The sequence below is a fragment of the Corylus avellana genome, chromosome 1, assembly GCF_965113065.1.
Source record: "Corylus avellana chromosome 1, dhCorAvel1.hap1.2, whole genome shotgun sequence".
NCBI classification, from domain to species: Eukaryota; Viridiplantae; Streptophyta; class Magnoliopsida; order Fagales; family Betulaceae; genus Corylus; species Corylus avellana.
Genome location: NC_142490.1, coordinates 8,470,000 through 8,489,911, shown reverse-complemented (window position 1 = coordinate 8,489,911; position 19,912 = coordinate 8,470,000). Strand labels below are relative to the sequence as shown.

Genomic DNA, 19,912 nt, shown 5'->3' with positions numbered 1-19,912 from the left:
GACTAGAAGAATCAAACTACCATGTAGTTTTAGTGATATACAAGGTATGTGCCTCTATGCCACAAGACTTTAATGAAAATTTTCTACTTCTATTATATGTAATGATAAAATTCTTAACATTGTGGCTGACTAACTAAATTTTGATGGTTAATAAGACTTGCATTAGCCTGTGAGTTCCAACCTAGGCTACAGTTTCAATTGTTACCACAACCTTTTACATTTTAAATTGTGCTTTTTTTTTTTTTTTTTTGGTACATCTGTTTATTTGATATTTTAATGTTTGATCACTAAAAATTGTTTGATACTAATTGAAAAACTCTAAACAGACAAATATCTCAATTTTATGCGAAATTAACGGATATTTAAATCTAAGCAAACAATCATAAAAAACAAGTAAAATCAAACACAAAGATTTTGGTGACGAAGAGGAAATATTTTAGAAAACGTTCTAAAAGTAAAACCTCTCCGGGGCAGCCAAACCCAGGAAATCACTATCAAAAGATTATCCAGAGATTACAGACATTAGGAACACTTACAAGCCTTTGCAAGACATTGGCTCTATAAGATGGACAAGCCTCCAACTTGTCTCCTCGCTCACAATCTTCTTCAACGTGATTCTCCTTTATCGGACCCTTTCGATAGACTTCAATTAAGCACACAATCAAAACTAACAAAAATCCTCTAAGAGGAATCAATTTGGCTCACAACAAAATAATCACTCAAGCACAGCCTCACACAAACTCTTTCGGGTAAAAATTCGTGCCTCTCTCTTTTATAATGATGTATATATATCAGTACATCAAACCCTAGACCTGGGCCCACTAAAAACACGTTTTTGGGCATAATAGGTACGAGATGTCCGAACAGGTTAACGGGCTATCCGGACACGGCCTTACAGAGCAAAAATGGAGTTTCTGGAAATGCGGTCCGGACACGGGGAAGGCCTGTCAGGACCCAGCATGCAATGGGTGAAATAGCATTTTGAAAATGTTGTCCAGTCTTTATCAACAGCTCCGATCGATGGGCGTTTGTGGTCCGATTGAGTAGAAATTTTGAAGGGACGTTCATGACACATGAATCTACATTATGAACGGTAGAGATTTGATTCTGAGCATTCTATATCAGTGTTTGAGCCCATGAACAGTAGCCTCTGCATTTTGGAATTGAATTAAGCCAATACAAGAACTAACAAACTCCCCCTTTGGTAATTCAGTGACAAAACCAAAATGCCAAGCCAATCCCATCATCTCCCCATATTTACTCCCCATTTTTGTCACAGAATGACAAAAGGTCTTCATGTTTCCTGAAACACTTCACAAAATACGTCAAGGCATATGTGGAACAAGAAGATATAAATAAAACTCATGATAAAAAAAAAATGACGTAGAATGCAAGGTCATAAAGAAACATCACCAAAACTCCCCCTCAATGTATGACTCAATTATCAACAAGAAACTGGAAAAGCAAAAAATGTTTCTCCCCCTCAAAAGTCAAATGAACACACATGATATATACATCAATGACTCATGTATTGCACAATGAATATCTCAAACATGCTCCAAATATGCAAAATATACATGAGACTAGAAATGGCAAAAAACTCATATTGCTTAACTCAAGCAAAGAAAAATGTTCCATTCAACTCATACTTGTGTGGTGTGTATGTAAGCCATCCAAAGAGAAAAAATTTTAACTTACAAAATGAGGAGAAAGTTTCACCACCATGAGGTTTTGACAAGTATATCAAATCAAAAGTCAAACCTTATCATACTAGGGCCTAGCCACTCTCATTGTAAAACATTTTGCACAAGTTTGACACAGTGAAATAAATTCCTTTTGGAATATGATCTTTTGATTTTATTTGTTTCACTATTTTGTTTATTTTTCTCTTTGAGAAAGTGTCTTTAAACTTTTGGTGCTTATCACAAAAGAGAAAGCAGAAATTTTTAAGCCCTAGGTTCAACTAGCATATGGTCAATTTGAATAAAATATGACTAGTCAAAAACCTCATATGGTTACCTAACAAACCTCACAAATAAAGTGAAACAAAACCTCAATTTAAGCTTAAATGCGCACAAGAGATAAAGCATAGGCAAAATGTACCACATAAACTCAGGCTTTAGGTAACCACAAAAACAAGTCCATGGACACAAATTTTCATCTCATGCATATTAAGAGCATTCCAAGACGCAAGGAATTAAATCCATAAAAAGCAACATGAGAAATTAATGGACTATTTAGGTGCATAAGACAAAAGAAAGAAAAGAAAACAATCAAAGTAACATATTTTTGTCTTTTTGAAAATTTTCACAAAAGAAATGCACACGAACGAAAACAAATGCAAAACAAACAAAAATGCAATGCATAAAGAAAAAAAAAAAAAAACAACAACAACAACAACATGCTTGAATTGAGATTATAACAGGCAATACATGAATGTCCTTTAGCATTAAACTTTCATCACATCTTATAGGTCCCACTACAAAATAATGATTTGGTTTAATAACTACTTCTAGGTCTTCACAAGACATTACACATTCATGAACATTTGATTAGCAAGTAGACAAAAATCTTGGTGGTCCGCACACAACATCTCATCTATAAGCCTTTCAAAAATCATGATATATGAATTTCTTGAAAAATCCTTTTTTAATATGCCTCAAAATAAGAATCTCAAAACAACCATGTATACACTCATCATACAAAAAGTGTAACAACAAAAACAAGGCAATGCATAAACAAGAAAGCAAAAACAAAAAAATGTAAAGCAAAGAAAAATAACACGCTCTAGGATATTCAAAAATAAGCAAAACAATCAATCCTAGGCATGTTATTGACTCACCTAACTTTAGGTGAGATCACTACCATTCCCCCTCAATGGGTGAATGTTATAACCCTTCCTAACCCACTCTTGAACAATCTTAGGACTAGATTTATGATGCACATGAGGTCTCAATTTAAAACAATTTGGTCGAATATGACCAACTTTGCCACAATGATGACTGGTGGGAACAAACCTTGAGAATGTTGTCTTTTATAAGAAGGAATATATTTAGACTTTGATCTAGGCAAACCCGACTCTATATCACATTTTTCTTTCTTAGGAGAAGCCGAGTTTTTCCAAAGTCTTTGGGATATAAACTGAAAACAGTTTGGTCTAATGTGACCAATAATCCCACAATGGTAGCATGTCGGAACAAACTTAGCTTGAGTTTGTTTCTTAGAAGAAGTCTTCGATTTGGGCTTCACACAATTATTCAAACAAGAGTTTTTGCCATTATCCAAACAGACTGTATTAGCCTTGACTTCTTTAACATTCACAGGCTTAACAATCAAGGTCTTTCTTTCAGACTTAGAAGCATGCGAAGTAGAGCAAACACCATTATTAACAATCATACTATGCTTGTTATCAACACAGAAAAAACTTTTCAAATTATCACTAGAGAATTTTTGTGAGAGTTCTTTTAAATCATTCTCAAGTGATATATTCTTTTTAACAAGCACAGACATCTTAGAATTTAAAAGAATCAATCAAGGCATGTGATTTAGACAATTCATTCGCCACAGACTCTTTTTCCTATTCTACAGTTTTAAAATTCTTACAAATCTTTTTGTATCTGTAGGACAGTTGGCTATACTCATTAGAGAGGATCTTGTACACATTGTCAAGATCATCAAAACCAAAAGAGTCAATGACAAGGGACTGAGATGTATTCATAGTAAAAATGAGTCAAGGATCTCACTCAGGAATTTAAGCCAAACAGAGTGAATCCACTTTGATACCAATTGAAAAACTCTAAACAGACAAATATCACAATTTTATGTGGAATTAACAGATATTTAAATCTAAGCAAACAATCACCAAAAACAAGTAAAATCAAACACAAAGATTTTGGTGACGAAAATGAAACCTTTTAGAAAACGTTCTAAAAGTAAAACCTCTCCGGGGCAGCCAAACCCAGGAAATCACTATCAAAAGATTATCCAGAGATTATAGACACTTGGAACACTTACAACCCTTTGCAAGACCTTGGCTCTATAAGATCGACAAGCCTCCAACTTGTCTCCTCACTCAGAATCTTCTTCAATGTAATTCTTCTTTATCGGACCCTTTCGATAGACTTCAATTAAGCACACAATCAAAACTAACCAAAATCCTCTAAGAGGAATCAATTTGGCTCACAACAAAATAATCACTCAAGCACAGCCTCACACGAACTCTTTGGGGTAAAAATTCGTGACTCTCTCTTCTATAATGATGTTTATATATCAGTACATCAAATGCTAGACTTGGGCCCATTAAAAACACGTTTTTGGACATAATAGGAACGGGATGTCCGGACAGGTTAATGGGCTGTCCGGACACGGCCTTGCGGTGCAAAAATGGAGTTTCTAGAAATGTGGTCCAGACACGGGGAAGGCCTATCCGGACCCGGCATGCAATAGGTGAAACAGTATTCTAAAAATGCTGTCCAGTCTTAATCAACAGCTCCGATCATGGGCGTTTGTGGTCCGATTGAGCTAAAATTTTTTAAGGACATTCATGACACATGAATCTACATTATGAACAGTGGAGATTTGATTCTGAGCATTCTATATCAGTGTTTGAGCCTGTGAACAGTAGCCTCTACATTTTGGAACTGAATTAAGCAAACACAAGAACTAACACTAATCTATGTTACAAAAATGATCTAGCAATTGTAATTAGACTTGAATCAACATAAAGGATCTTTTATAATTAAAAGCTTAATTCTTCCAAGGATTTTATTCTCATATGTAACAGTTTTGAGGGCTTTGATATGAAGGTGTTATAATGTATTTTTTATTTAGAGCGTATTTGAGATTATGTTGGGAACATACCTTTTATATCCAAAAAAAAAAATCTAAAACTTCATTTTTCCGCATTTTCAAGAAGTGCGTACTGATCATTTATAGAGAAAAAACGAAATTACCTTAAAAGAACATTCCATTATAGTATAACTACATAGACTAAAATATTAAAACTACACTGAAATGCTTTAAAGAAAGGGAAAGAAGCATCAAGAGAGTCAACAAATAGTACATTAATATACCATTTAGAAAACCAACTAACCCAAAAGTTTAAGCTAATGAGCTTAAGACAACTTAAGTATATTAACCACTCACTCTCATTATATTTCACCAATGTGAAACACAAATTTCACAAGTTTACTCACGACAAACCATAGTAGACATGATGTTGTAGTTGCTACCTAGAAAGAAGCTATTCAAGGATCCTCTCAATTCATCCTCTGTCAAAAATGAAAGACCACCAAGTGAGCTTTTAAAAGCTGGAACAATGACAAATTCGACCATAGTCAAAGTAGAATTAGAAGCTTAATGGAAGCAATCTATGAACCCAACGACTGATAGTTTGAATTTGGAAGAAAACCTCTAGATTGATCTACAAGAACAAATTCAACAGGGAAGAGGCCTTTTGGAAGCAGAAATCAAGAGAAACCTGACTTACATGTAAGGAAGTCAAATTTCATGCTTCTACTATAATTCGTAGTAAGTCAAATTTTATTAATTGTATCAAATAGATAAGGGAATTTGAAAACAACGTCTCCTGGCCGCTAAAACAAAGCAAATCCAAAGAAACAATCTTTGGTTGGAAAAGGTAAAAGATAATGGGACCATGCCTGACATGAATAGCTATAATAATAAATTTTTTTTTTTTTTTTTTTTTTAGAAAAAAAAAAAAAAAAAACAAATACAACTTGTATTTACCGTGATGGTAGTGGTTAAGTAGTCTTAAAGAAACTGTCTGAATATTTACCCGTATTTGTCTATCAGTATTTGTCACTTTAGGTTTCACTCATATTTTAAGAGAGTGCCGGTAGTTTTTCACTTTTTAGGCTCTTTATGTTATTAATTCCTAGCAGGTATGTGTTATTATGATCACAACCGGTGGTTCTATCTAAGGGTGACAATTTGTGTTCGCGTGTCGAATTCGGGTCATGTCAAGGCAAATGTAAAAGATTATATAGGTCAATTTTAACTCAGACTCATTTAATTAAACGAGTTAAACCCTAGCCTTCTAATTGTGTATTAAGTTCACGTGTCATGTCAAAAATTGCCAACCATTATATCGTGTGTCGGGTTCCAATTGTGAAGCATTAGTATACGAACTATATATTTTAACTATAACTCGACCTATTTAATTAAATATAGTCAAACTCTTTCCTAACCTTTTAATTTCATGTCAAATTTACTAGTCTTGTAAAAGATTGTCTGACGTAGATCCCTTCAACCTTTTTGTTAGGAGTGAACACCAGTTTCAAATGCTTAGCGGAATTAATCTACCCCTCTTTGTGCAAATTAAATAATAACACAGTAGCAAAATAATAATCAAGCCAACCCACAAGCAAGACACCAAGATTTTAAAGTGGAAAACCCTCCAACGCGAAGGTAAAAACCACGAGACCTAGTCCAGTTAAATCTTCCACTATCAACAATAATGAGTTTACAATTGTCTTTCCTAGAGAAATATCTAGAGGTTATCGCCACATCAAGAATACATGCATTCTTGGATTAAACATAAATTTATCACCCTAAAGTGGATTCCAACAAGAATAAAGAAAGATCTCACCAAATAAGTATTAGCAACCAAGCGATTTGAGAGGAATTCCAACGATCGACACTAGTCAATACGTAGCACTCGTCGTCAGGAGCAACACTCTAAAATTGCATCAAGATTGAACTACAAACGACCTTTCAATCTCTGACGGATGTGAAAAAAGGTTTGGCAATATTATTGTAGCTATTTGTCTTGAGTATCATCAGCTTGCTTGTGCATATGATTTGACAAGTGTTTATTTCCTGTGCAACACATTGCATGTGTACATGACAATATATGGTTGTCTTCACCTTAGAATTGGGATGTCTGTCAAAAGTCAAAGACCAAATGTGGTGGGCTGTCCGCTGAAACATAGTCATGTAGTTTTTCTGGTGGGTTAACGGCATTTGTAGTTTCCTGAAATTACAGCAGCATTGTGCCTTTGGGAGTTCCTTTCAAATACACTACATGGTAATAAGATGTCTATAAAAGTTTATAGCGGTTTGATGGGCATGTATGAAGTGTTGGGTCTGGTACTGACATATATGATGGTTATGAAATGAGAAACACAGAACTTATCTTGAATTGTAAACAAATGAACATTATTGATGTTTGATTTGCCTCTATCACTTGTAGAGACAAATCATCAAGGCGTTGGTCTATTCACAAAGCTGGGAAAAGTTGAGTTAATTGACGACGCTTGGCATTTCAAATATGGTGGCAAAAAATAGGAAGGATTTGTGTGCTTCCCTACAAAATATGGCCCAGCTTAAGACTTTGGTTGTAAGCTCAATCAATGAAGAAAAAATTTTAGATTTCCAATCAATTTCATCGCCGCCTCAATTTTTAGAACATATCTTTCTAAGGGGGTGGTTGGAGAGGTTGCCCAACTGGATTCTAGGGCTTCATAATCTGGTCACATTAAGCTTATGTTTCTCATTTTTAGTGGAAGATCCACTAATTTGTGTCAAGACTTTGCCTAATTTAATTAATCTTAGCCTTCGTCAGGGGTATGATGGAGAACGGCTACATTTTGAGAAAGGCGGTTTTCAAAAGCTTAAAAAGGTCACACTGAAAAAGTTGAATAGATTAAAGATGGTAGAAATAGACAGAGGTTCACTGCCTGTTCTTGAGCAACTAGAGATTGGGTCATGTCCACAAATGAAGGAGGTACCCTTTGGATTCCAGCACCTGAAAAGCTTAAAGATTGTCGACTTCTATGAAATGCAGAGAGAATTTGTGCTACATTTGCAGCCAGATAAAGGCAAAGATTTTCCAATTGGAAAGTCAAGAAGGTAACTACTATCCGTTTCAGCCATAGGATTAAAGGAGAACGATATCAAATATACAAGTTAGGTGAGTCAAACTTGTTGGAGCGTCTGCAAGTATGAGTGATGCAGGAATATGACAGAGTACAGGCTACAACCACATTGTAGTTCATTGCTTTTATGATTCTGCAAGGTCCACGAATCTACAATTATCTACCATCTGATTATTCCACCTTCATAATCTGTTAGTAGTATTACAATTATTGACGCTCCTTTATGAATAAGCAGGTAGCTGTATAAGCTGTAAACAAATATCAATTGAATGAAGAGTTATAATTTTTAAACTATGTGCTTCAGTGAGATGATTGCTTTTGTTCAAGATGAGATTTCTATGCTTGAGCTGTTTTTGATTTTTTTTTTTTTTTTTCCCCTGTTTTTGTGTTCCATGCTGAGATGGCATTTCTTTACTAAAAAGGTACAAAGAACTGTATTTATAGAAGTTATTTTATAAAAGGTACAGAAAAATACATAGTAAAAATCTTCCAAATCTCAAAGGAGTTGCAAATATTAATTGCTTACGTGTATCCTGGTTCAATTTTCTTGTGAGCTGATTAGTCTAAGAGTAATCCTGACGTTCTCACTGCACACTGCATCTAGACTTCTCTACTGAGAGGTATTAAGAAATAATGGTCAATAGGGGATGAGTTTCCTAGGAGAATTACTTATTGGACAGAAATTTCCTCCTCCAACGTACTCTCTAAAGCATCATACGAATATGGAAAAGAAAACTGGTTAGAGTCAATAGAAGATCGAGCAAATCAGAAGCCTATATAATAATACTCTTATATGTGGTTAAGATAGCATCATATCACCGTATAGTTATGTAAAGCCAAGACTCCCTGTTTTTTGTCTGTAACCTTTCCATACTTTTAACTGAAACTGAAGCTAATTTTTCCATCGTTTGGGCTACCACACAAGTTGAAAACAGAAGCCATGTTACGAAAAGTTAAAAGGCAAGTAGATCCTCTAAATTCCAATATTGCAGACTGCATATGAAAATATCTTACCTAACTTTTGCATATTTGCATTTATATTGCGTCAAAAACCATAATCTAAAAAGTTACAATAAGCTTGTACTCTAGATTTCAATATTAACTCCATCGAAAAATACTTTACCCATGTTGTTAAACTTAGGACTCGTTTGGTTTACGGATTGAGTATTCCATTAGGTAAAGGAATAGCTATTATCAGGAATAGAGAAAAGTAGAATGGGATAGTTATTCCTATTCCTTAGTTTGGTAACAACATATGTATTCTAATTGGAGTTAACCAAAATTACCAAAAACCCTACACTTCTTCTTTTTTTTTTTTTTCTAATAAAAAAAAGAAACTTATTTACATAAAATAAAATAACAAAACATATATATATATATATATAAAGGAAAACGTTGAATTGGAGGGGTGGCCGGCAACCCCATTGGAGTGGCCTTATTTCCTTTGATCGCACTTGTATTTCCATCACAATCAATCGCATCATCCTCCATTTTCACATGAAAAGCGTTAGCCTTATTCACATTTTCAAATCTTTCAAAGGCATTAGCCCCATCGTTCACCAACATTGCGGCATCTTCGAAACCCTAATCTCCAACATCGTTCAAATTTGAGAGTCTTTTGGTGGGTGTGGGATTTTGAAATCTGCTTTTGCCTACTCTCTTGAAGATTCTCTGTTTTAGTGAGTTTGGATTTTGAAATCGGCTTTTTACTATGCCGAAAGAAGCAAAAATGGGTTCAGGGTCCACACCTGTGTATACATTGGACAGTGACGATGATGACGCCTCCACAAATTGGAGCATTTCGGAGCTGATTTTAACGTTGAGAATCGCGTACCGGTCAAAGCGAAACTAGTAGCCAAAGAAACGAGACTGAAGAGAGAAATCGAGGATGCGAAGAAAGAGATCGATGAGCCTCGGCCACCCCCAAATCCACCGAGGGTGGTCGTGCCACCCCCGGGTACCTCGGGGGTCCACCCCAAGGTGCTCTGGGGGTGGTGCAACCATCCCCAGGTCATGCCAGGGGTGACCGGCCACTCCAATGGGATTGCCGGCCATCCCTGCAATTCAACGTTTTCCTTTTTCTTTTTCTTTTTTAAATTATTTTTTTTAATTTTATTTTTTAATAAAAAACAAATTTTAGGGTTAAATTAAAATAAAAAATAGGGTTAAATACCAAATACCCCCCTTGGGGTTTGGTAACTTTATTTTTACCCCCCTGAAGTTTCATTTTTATCATAGGACCCCCTGGGGTTTTAATAAAGGACTAAGTTAGTCCATCCGTTAATTGACCGTTATGATTGACACGTGGACCAATCAGATATTGACACGTGACACCTATTTAATTTTTTTAAAATTAAAAAAAAAAAATGTAATTTTTTTTAAAGGAAAAAACAAAAAAAAAAACAAATTTGGCCATGGGGGTGGCCAGGCCAACCCCTGAGCAGCCACCCCCAAATGGCCCAGGGGGGCCATTTGGGGGTGGCCAATTTTTTTTCTTTTCTTTTTTTTTTTAAAAAAAAATATATATGCATTTTTTTTTTTAATTTTAACAAATTAAATAGATGCCACAAGTCAACATTTGATTGGTCCATGTGTCAGTCCTAACGGTCAACTAATGGATGAACTAACTTGGTCATTTATCAAAACCCAGGGGGGTCCTGTGATAAAAATGAAACCCCAAGGGGGTAAAAATAAAGTTATCAAACCCAAGAGGGTATTTGGTATTTAACCCTAAAAAATAATAAATGGGTTTTTTGGAAAATCTATTACATTCTATAAGGAATAACTATTCCACTCAGTTTACATGGGATTAGTCATTCTCATTGGAATAACTATTCCTAGGAATAGGAATAGAGATTTACGGTTGCTATGAGATAGCCAAGTGTCAGACATTTTACCTTCTTTTTTTTTTTTTTTTTTTTTTTTTTTTTAGGAAAAAAAAATGAAGAAGATAGATATTAAAGGAGAATCTAAATTTAGGGTATTAGCACCAAATTTGAGGCATTAGCACCAAATTTAGGATGATCAAATCCTTTTTGGGTGATACAATCCCTAAAGGGTTAACCATCTACCTCTAAATTTTAGTTAGTAGAGATAGAATTCACTGTATTTTTTGTGTTGTGGTAGGCTGCCCTTTTTATAGACGCAACTGAGTGTGTGAGTCATTGTGAGACTCTTACTTGACGTCTTTGATCTTTGGGAATGGTTGCTCAATGAATATTTGCCATGATAATCTCTGGAGAGGTTGTATGATGATTTCCGGATGCACCTAGACTCTTTTTGGCACGATTTGATTTGTTGAGCCCAAATTGGCTTTTGTTATGCCCTGATTGGGTTTGTTGAGCCTTGATTGGGCTCCCCTGATTATTGGACCTGCACGATCTTGTGCCTAACCGTGTGATTTGAGGTGGATTTGGCTGTAATGCCAAGTTTTATGGGCTCATACCAATGTGCTTCAAAAGCCATGGACTTTTTTTACTCACAATGGGCTTTTGCTTTTGGGCTTTGTAAGGGGAGAAGTATTTTGTATCACTAGGGTGAAAATAACATAGTAAGAGTAACAGAATCTACCGAAACATATCTAGTATGAGAGCTTGCTAAATGATCTCGATATTTTTAAGGGTAAATATCTTATAAATTCCTGAGTCAATGTGTCAAAACGAAAAACTCCCAAAGTTTTTTTTTCTTTGAATTTTTACTTCCTAGGTTAATTGAAAAGACAAATAAATTCCCACCATTATATTTTTCTTAATTTTTTAACGTCCGTTAGTCCCAAACAAAACGAACTGTTTTGATACAAGCCATGTCAGTCCCAGTTTTTGATCTTGCGTGTCCACAGCAGACACATAGGATCAAAACTCACCGATGCCAAAACGGTGAGCACCTAGACTTGGGGGTTTTATTTCGAAACCCCCAAATAGCCATTGTGCTATGTCACCCACGTAAGACCCACCCAGTAGAAATCAACTGCAGAAGCAGACATCGACGACGCCGAAACCCCAACGGCCAAAACTCACGACATCCAAACCCAACATCATCACAACGCTCTGGCTAGGGTTCTGTTTTGCTATGTATTTGAACGCCTTGTGGAAGACGAAGGTAATTTTTGGTTTCACTTTTTTTGTGGGTTTTGTTGATTCAAAGAAATGAAAGCTTTTTCTTGTTTTTTTAGGAAGCTTATGCAAATGAGAGTCAATTCAGGGGGACCTAAGTGTATTTCCCTTTGTTTTTATTTATTTTATTTTTATTATCAAAAGGGTTAGATCTGTGAAAGAGAAATTTTCATCTTTTACCTTTTTTCTCTAATGATTTGACGGTTTGAGCAAGGGCCTATTGCAGAAACCAGAATCCTTCATTAATCACATTTCATAGCTAGTTTTTCTCAACAATTTCTATAATAGAAGACAATTTCTCAGTAAGGTGGGCCACCAACATATAACGTTGAAAAAATAAAAGAATAAGTACTTTGATAACATAAATCTACAAAGCAGGCAAGTAACAAACAAGCTGCACAACAATACTGTAGAAACGATACAATCAACAATGAACACTATCATGTTATGACAATCATGTTGGAATTGGTTACACTTGATATGAGTCAATTGTGCTAACTACCTATACACCAAAAAGACAATCAGGACACAGTAAGGCTCCGTTTACTTCGACGTAAAATAGTTTCTTTTGTAAAATATTTTCAAGAAATTCATTTTCCCTGAAAATATTTTCCATCGAAAACATTTTACGGCGTTTACCTTGCACATGGAAAATAATTTTTTTTAATATCTTTTTTTTTTTTATATATATATATTTTTTTCCAATAAGGTCCCCATTAGGACTTGCACGAGTTTTGACCGGGACCCGCCCGGGACCTGCCCGAGACTTGACCGGGACACACTCGAGACCCGCCCGGGACCTGACCAAGACCCTTCCAGGACTTGACCGAGACGCACCCGGGACCAGACTGGGACATGACCGGGACCCGCCCGGGACCTGCCCGGGACTTGAACGGGCTCTGCACGAAATTCTCCTGGGACCTGACCGGGACCCGCCGGGGACCTGCTCGAGACTTGACCGAGACCTGCTTGGGACCTAACCGAGACCCGCCCGAGACTTGCCCGAGACCCCGGAGGGACCTAACCGAGACTTGCCCAGGACCCACCCGAGACCTGACTGGGACTTGCCCGGGACCCACCCAGGACTTGACTGGGACTTGCTCGGTCCCAGTTAGGTCCCGGGTAGGTACGGTCAAGTCCCGGGCGGGTCCCGGTCAGGTCCCGTGCGGGTCTCGGTCAAGTCTCAGGCAGGTCCCGGGCGGGTCCTGGTCAAGTCCTGGAGGGTCCGGGTCAGGTCCAGGGAGGGTCCCGGGCGGGTCCCGGGCAAGTCCCTCTTGGGTCCCGGGCGGGTCCCGGTCAAGTCCTGGTCAGGTCCCGGTCAAGTCTCGGGCAGGTCCTGGTCAAGTCCAGGGCAGGTCCCGGTCAAGTCCCGGTCAGGTCCTGGGCGGGTCCCGGTCAAGTCCCGGTCAGGTCCCAGGCGAGTCCCGGGCGGGTCCCAGTCATGTCCCGGTCAAGTCCTGGTCGGGTCCCGAGAGGGTTCCAGGCAAGTCCCGGGCGAGTCCCGGTTAGGTCCCGATTGGGTCCCGGGCAAGTCCAGGGCGGGTCCCGGGCAGGTCCCGTGTGGGTCCCGGTCAGGTCCCGGGCAAGTCCCGGTTAGGTCCTGGGCGGGTCCCGGGTAGGTCCCTCCAGGGTCCCCAGCAAGTCCTGGGCAGGTCCCGGTCATGTCCCGGACAAGTCCCGGTTAGGTCCCTCCGGGTTTCCGGGCAAGTCCCGGGTGGATCCTGGTCAAGTCCCGGGCAATTCCCGGTCAAGTCTCGATCAGGTCCCGGTCAAGTCCCGGGTGGAACCCGGACAAGTCCCGACGAGGTTCTATGCGGGTCTAGGCAAGATCCATCAATTTAAGAATGAGATGCTCATAGTCGGAAAATAGTTTACGGTTTTGAAAACCGTAAACCATTTTCCTAAAATTAAAGAAGAATTTTTGGTCAAAAGGAAAATATTTTCCGTTGACCACTATTTTACGTCGAGGTAAACACCGTAAAATACGGAAATCATTTTCTGAAAATCATTTTACGTCGAAGTAAACGGAGCCTAAGTAAATTATCATTTGCACTTATTCCCTGGATTTGTTCCACAGTAATTAAGACAAGTGCTCTTTCATTTCATAAGACAAGTGCTGTTTCATAAGTATAATACAAGTTTTCAATCTTTATTGAGTTAGTTTTCTGTCCTATAGCATAGATATGCATTTTATAGACAACATATGATATGGTTTTCTGATTGTATGTTATAATCAATAATCCACTTATAATCTTCTTTTTACAGTTAAAGAATTTCAGAGAACATGAACAAGAAGAAGAAAATTTTCAGAGAAGGAGACAAGGAAGGCGAATTCTACACTGGGAAGCTGAAAAAGGTTTGTGAATTTTTATTTTGTGAAAACCATAAGGGAACTGTGATTACTACTAATGATTTAGGATTTCACCTTTAACGTGAAGATGTTAGGCTGTCTTTGCACTGTGGAGATGTCAAAATTGCATGAACATGTATACATTGACCTGCATTAAAACGTGATAAATAGTGGACAATCACACAACCCATGTGCCACAAATACCAAACTACCACCCCTTCTTGTTGTAATTACTCTCAACTCTCTCTATGGTCCACAACCAATTGTCAAAGGACAAACACGATACACCTTCGCACAAACATAGGCTATTATGGACAAAGCCACTAAACCCCAAAAGTTCACAATTAACAATAGAATAAAGTACCAACAAAAGCAATATGGATCACAACCAATATAGTCCACAAGCATGGACAACACCCACTACCATTTTTCTTGCAAATTTACAAGAAAAATAATTATATAATAAGATTCCAATACAACAAGGCAAAAAAGTATATATAAATCCAACACAAATTCGAAAAAAAGCTTGGGGGATGGGGGCTTCGACAAAAACCTTCCTAAATCTACAACAAAAGGCTTCCATTTCTTTGAATCAACAACACCCACAAAAAATACCAGAAATTATCTTCGTCTTCCTCAATGCATTTGAATTCTGATTATACGGAACCCTAGCCGTCAAATACAGAGCACTGCGATGATGTTGGGTTTGGACGCCGGATTGAGTTTTGGCCGCCAGGGTTTTGGACACGGGGTTTGGACGCCATCGATGTCTGCTTTTGTTGTCGATTTTGTCTGCTGGTCTTGCGTGGGTGACGGAGAACGATGGTGATTTGGGGGTTTGGAAATAAAAACCCAAGTCCAAATGCTGCTCACCATTTTGGCATTAGATCAAAACGGTGAGTTTTGATCCTATGTGTCCATTGTGAACACGTAAGATAAAAAACTAGGACCGAAAATTATTTTATCAAAACGGTGCATTTTGTTTGGGACTTACGGGCGTTAAAAAATTTGGGAAAATATAACGTTAGGGATTTATTTGTTTGTCTTTTCGATTAACTGAGGGAGTAAAAATTCGAAGAAAAAAAAAAAAAAAACCTTAAGGAGCTTTCAATTTTGGCGCGTTGACTTAGGGATTTATAAGATATTTACCATATTTTTAAATGTTTGTTGGATACCATTGTTTGAAGAATGTTTCATCACTGTGTGTTTTTATATTACCTCAAGATCTTACCTTTTTTTTCTTTTTTCTTTTTATTTTCTCTCTATGACATTTTTTTCATTCATGTAAGAAATAAGCACATGTATGACATGTTTTACAAATTCCATCCCTTTTAATGTGCTAGGCTATCGGAAGGGTATTTTTGCCAACAATTGATAGTTGGAGGGGGTTATGTGTCATAAGTGGTAGTTTCAAGGGGCAAGTGAGAAAGAAGTCTTTTAATGTATTAGAGTTGCACCCCTATGTGCTTTTAATGAGTTTGAATTATTATTATTTTTTTTGAAAAAAAGTGAGAAAGAAGTGCCAGTTTATTAGGGGCAAGTGTATTTTCCCCATTATTTAGCTATTGTTATGTGTGTTTATCTGGGTGTGTGCGCATGTCAATGCCTATTTATATTAGAAAGGAAATGAAAAGCATATTTACGTTTAGGTTTAAGTTTTATGGGTACTTAATGATTGAAAAAACGTATACAAAATTTGATTTCTTCCCTCAACATGTTTTAATTGGAAATATTAATTTTAATCTTCATTTGCTATGAAGCAACCTGACCAAAAAAACGAAAAAGAAAAAAGAAAAAATGCATACAGGGGTGGGAATAATCCACTTAAGTCTTAACCATTCAAGATAGTTTTATTGTGCTATTTCTTATACTTGAGACTAACATTTATGATCAAACTAAATTCATTTGCTTTTTCAAGCTGATGAGATGGAAAATATTATAAATTTGATTAATTCTGCAGTTCTAGATCCAGATGTGAAGGGTGGGTTGAGATAGCCCTCAGGTTATGCGTCTTTTGGAAATAGATATTGTGTGGTGGGGGGTTTGGCACACAATAGCTAAAGTCTATAAAAGTCCATCAATGAGGCTGAAAGTGAGAGAGACCGATCGATTTGAGTTTAGAAATTCAGTTGGGGAAGCTTCAAGGGAGATAAATTTGAAGGTGAAAAGTGTTATCTCGTTATTACAGGTAGTACTGTCTATCAACTTGCTTCCTAAGTGGATAATTTCTGCACTTTATTGTGTTTTCTTGTTTTATTTTTTATTTATTTTTTATATAATTAATTTCATTATCATTAATTAAGTGCAAAGAGGCCGAACCCGAGTACATAGAGAGTAATCAAGAACCCCTAATATGAAGAAAAAGAACACAAATTCAAAAAATCTGCAAAACTAGTTACAAGCATTCTATGATGCGCAAATATCCTAGTATAGAAAGTGTTGAATATAATCTTTTGCAAATCTGTCACCGAAGTCTCTACATTTTCAAAGCTCTTAGCATTATCTCAAATATTTTATTATTTGAAATATGGCTTTTTAAATAGCTGGCCTTCTTCAGAAATACATAAATAAGTAAAAAAATAAAATAAAAATGAAAAGTAGCTGAAAAATGTTATAATTTTCTATACATCAAAGGATAGCAGTCTTTAAAATCTTATGTTGCTCCCTTTGCCATAAACTGTGGTTGAAGGTGCACAGACAAATATTCATATGGTCTTACTTTTAAATCTAGTGGTTTTATTTGGGATCTCAAGTTGTAGACAGTAGTTAAAAAGAAAAAAGAAAAATAAAAAAAATGGAACAATTGACATGTTCAGCTGTACTTACTTTTTTTTATAACTAGTGTACAAGTTCAAACCCCAAATAAGACCCATGCTTTCAAAAGCAAGATGATTACATATATAGTAAGCAACAAAAAACCAGAATCCATAAGCAACAACACAGGATTTGGATAATTATTGAGGTTCAACGTAATTGACATTGTAGATTATTTGTGATGAGTATATATTAATTAAGCAAACAATCTATATGTTTCTCTTTACATTTATTTCTATATTTTCTTAATGATCCATCCAGCGTTTATTCATTCAATTATCAGGAACATGCAGTTGAGATTACTTCAGTTTCGGAGATGCTTAAAGACACCATAATGTTGATATGGGATCTCATGCCGTGAAGGCTGTTTAACATGAAATAGCATGTTGCAGGCTGCCCGTCCCCTCCTTACGTTTTGTAATGTTTTCTTTTTGAAAAATGATAAGCTTACAAACAAATTTTACAAAAAAAAATTTACAACATGATATGACACAATATGATTAGGTTTCTCAAAAGTTGAATTTACTTCCTTTCCAATAATGTTGTGCCACAACATGTAAAAATTTTTTTGTAAAATTTGTTTGTAAGCTTAGCATTCTTTTTTTTTTTTTTTTTTTTTTTTTTTTCAGTTAATAGTGTAAATGTATACATTTTATGGCCAAAACAAGGATGTGAATATGTCATCTTTACTTTGACTCTATTTCTCTTATCGAGTTATCACCTTTTAGATGCTTGTTAGATTGTGCAGCAAGCCAAACCTACCTGCCTCCCATATCCAGCCCTCTATAAGGGACACAAGTGGATTTTTGGCCTAGTAACCTAGGTGGGCGAGTACCCATATAGCTATATCTGCCCAGGAGAATAGTGGTATATGGGTATGCAGGAGCGGATAATATCTATCCACCCACAGGCAAATTGCAGTATATGGTTATGTGGTAGCAGATAATATCATCCACCCTCATACCCATATATATAATAAAAATGTATATTTAATACCAAAACGAGAGAAATGATGGTTAATAAAAAATATCCGCTGCACATAGGTGGATAAGAGCAAATTTTGCCTGTAATGGACTGGCAATCAGATGCTCAAAACCGCCATTGGGGGGCAATTACAACTGCAGACTAGGATTGATCTCCGCCCGTAAGGGGCGATGCTCAACCCAAATGCCTATTGTTGAAATTTGATAGCGAGGGAAGGATACCACATGCGTGATTCTTTGTTTTCCATGAAATAAGAGTCATTCCTAGAGTCTATCAATCTAAATCATATTATGATAAACACTACCATCTGATAATAATTTACCATGTCCAAGAGGTTTTTGACCTTATAAACCCCTCCAACGGTCAAATGTTACCCTTTTTTTTTTTTTTTTTAAATTTTATATATATATATATTAAAGTTTGGTGGTCTAAGGTCAAATGTTAATTTTAAAGAAAAGTTATACTTTATTCGTCTAAAGTTTGAGATAATTTTTAATTCAACTTTTAATATTTTAATTTTTATAATACATTCTTCAAACTTTTAAATTTTTGTAATTTGACTAATTCATCAATCAAAACGGTTTTTTGACGAAAAAAACAATTTTGACTGACAAAAAGTATTCACGTGACACACACGTGATCACTTTTGTAGCTTTCTTCCCCAGAATGCTCCCCACCCACACCACTTCAGGAATCTCCTCAAGCGCAGGAATCGCCCCCAGCTTATCATCGCAGTACGCTTCCAGATCTTCCAGCAATTCACCATATCTATACTCCTCTCTATACTTCATCTCCACTACTCTCTTTTTTCTGCGTTTTTTTCCTGTCCAACAACTAACTAATTTTATTTATTTCTCACCTCCGCCCATCGCTCCCTCGCTTAGCTTCTTCCATGGAGGATTTTGGTGCCGGTTCTAGTGACGACGCCAAGAGTGGTACTTGCCCACGTGGACACTGGAGGCCCGCCGAGGATGAAAAGCTCTGGCAACTTGTCGACCAGTACGGCGCTCAAAACTGGAACTCGATTGCAGAGAAGCTTCAAGGAAGATCCTGTATGATTTTCATCAATCTCTCTCTCTCTCTCTAAGGACTCTTGGATCTTACTTAGATTAGATTCAACGGTTGGGATTTATCTGATCTTATTAATTTCTTACATCATGATTCATGACCCCGAAGAAAAATGTACTCTCTCTGTGTGTGATAGTCTAATAGGTTTTTCCTTTTTTTTTTTTAATTTTTATTTTATTTTATTTTATTATTATTATTTTTTTATTGTGTATAAATATGCAGGGAAAAGTTGCAGATTGAGGTGGTTTAATCAACTTGACCCTAGAATAAACAGACAGCCGTTTACGGAGGAGGAGGAAGAAAGGCTTCTTGCAGTTCATCAGATTCATGGGAGATCTGGAAGCATACTGCGATGATCAGCTGGGAGCGATTCCTGCGCTTGAGCATATTCCTGAAGGGGTATGTGTGGGTGGGGGGACATTTTGGGGAAGAAAACTACAAAAGTCATCACATCACATGCAAGTCACGTTATCATTGTTCTATCAGTCAAAACAGTTTTGACTGTAAGATTGGTTTACAAAACTTTGAAAGTTTGGGAGAGTGCATTGCAAAAATTAGAACATTGAAGATTGAATTGAAAATTGCCTCAAACTTTGAAGAGTAAAGTGTAATTTTTCTTACTTTTAAAATTTTCCTTCTCGAGAGCCCTGCAGTTATACAATCCAAGAAAAAAGTATGGGAAATTG

The 19,912-nt window shown here is 36.7% G+C and overlaps 1 non-coding gene across 1 annotated transcript; it reads left to right on the top strand.

Moving 5' to 3' along the window:
- The first annotated feature begins 18,797 nt into the window (after nt 1–18,797).
- LOC132170537 (uncharacterized) lies at nt 18,798–19,870 on the top strand. Its single transcript, XR_015912087.1, has 3 exons — nt 18,798–18,892; nt 19,043–19,210; nt 19,449–19,870. It is a non-coding gene; the product is annotated as an uncharacterized LOC132170537 (transcript).
- The last annotated feature ends 42 nt before the right edge of the window (nt 19,871–19,912 follow it).